Source organism: Octopus bimaculoides, chromosome 6, assembly GCF_001194135.2.
Source record: "Octopus bimaculoides isolate UCB-OBI-ISO-001 chromosome 6, ASM119413v2, whole genome shotgun sequence".
NCBI classification, from domain to species: domain Eukaryota; kingdom Metazoa; phylum Mollusca; class Cephalopoda; order Octopoda; family Octopodidae; genus Octopus; species Octopus bimaculoides.
The window spans coordinates 66017761-66019388 of NC_068986.1; positions in this window are offsets into that span (position 1 = coordinate 66017761).

The window sequence follows — 1628 nt, forward strand, 5'->3', positions numbered from 1 at the left end:
TATATATAAATGCAAAATCCAGGGATCGAGGTGTAGGAAGAAAGTTAGCTAACTTTCAGGAGCAACAGTGGTTTATTGAGACGGAAGGTTACGGATTTTTTTTTTTTTTACTTTTATCGAAAAACAATGAATAGAAGAAAAGTTCTTTTTATATACCTCAGTAGGCAACCAGGGTTGCCGAGTGTGCTAAAAAGAATATCGTCGCAAGTAGGTACATGTTGACGCAAAGATTCAATCAGAATGTGTGGAGGGCACGGTATATGAGGGATATATAAATGAAGGGAGAAATAAGTAATGGAAAAAGGAAAGAAAGAAAGAAAGAAAGAAAGAAAGAAAGAAAGAAAGTTTAATCACAGAATTCAATTGTGGCATTTGAAGAGAAATGGGGGCGGGGGAGCGGGGGAAATAGTTTTGGTCGTTGAGGACAAGAGAAAGTATGTATGAAAAAAGCAAGGTAAGGTGGCGAGTTTGAGTACGGCAAGTGGTTTTATGGTCAAAAGGCGTAAAATAGTATAAGAAAAAAACATGAATGAAGCTGTGAAGGTGTATGTAGACGTATGCATTTTTACGTTTATGGGTGTAGGGGGTAGGAAGGGAGAGATTAGAAATATAAAGTGAGAGGAATATATTAGGTAGGAAGTAAAAATACAGATAGAAAATTGTATTTGACGATTTAGGAATTAAAAGGGGAGAAAAATATTGTTGGGTTAATACGCAGTGGTAGTGAGGGTGAATGAGTGGGAAAAAGAATATATGAGAGTTATGGGGAGACAAGATCGGGGTGGGGTTGTAATTATTTGTATTTCGGAAATAGATTTAGTGCCCGATGTTTGCTGGTAAATATTATATTGCAGCATTCATTGATACAGTTCGTGGAATGCAAAATAGCCATGACCTCGGCTATGCAGTGATCACACATTTTTATATCAGCTGTAAGGTTTGGCGTGGGTGATTATGGACCATTTGAGAGTGTAAGGAGTTGAATCAAGCGTTAGTTTATTGTCGAGATAATGATGTACTGTTAGATTTTGCATGGGATTTGAAGCTAGAGTAGTGATTGCTCACCCTAGCTTTGAAGGTGGTGTTACATGAGCCGGTGTAAATGTAGTTGCAATTGTTAGTTGATACTGTGCACTTATAAACTAGGTTTTTAGTTAGACAGCAGTTATCTAAAGGACAGGAGGTTGGGCGTTTGAAGTTCCATAGGTTTGTAGGGGGTGCTCCGGAGGATCTTCTGAGAGGATTGTTGGTTTGTTATTATAGTTGGTGTTAAGGTTATCAATTGTTAAGGGTTTGAGGATGGTGTTGTTGGGTTGTAAGTTATTATTATTCTGTCCGGTGGTATCCTCTGTATTATTCTCTATCATGGTAGGAGGTATATTTGGGTATTGTAAATTTAAGGGTCGGGTGTTAGCAATAGCATTATAGTTGTAGTTATGAGGGTTTGTTTTGTTATGGAGGTCAGTTGGGTTTATAAGTATGTATGGAGTTGGAGGTTATGCTGAATTAATTTACTTGGGTGGGTGTTAGCCGTTACTGGATTTCAGAGTTTCTCGTTAAGATGTCGCACATCTGGCAATGTTGTTGTTGTTGTTGTTGGTGGTGGTGGTGGTGGTGGCGGTGGTGGT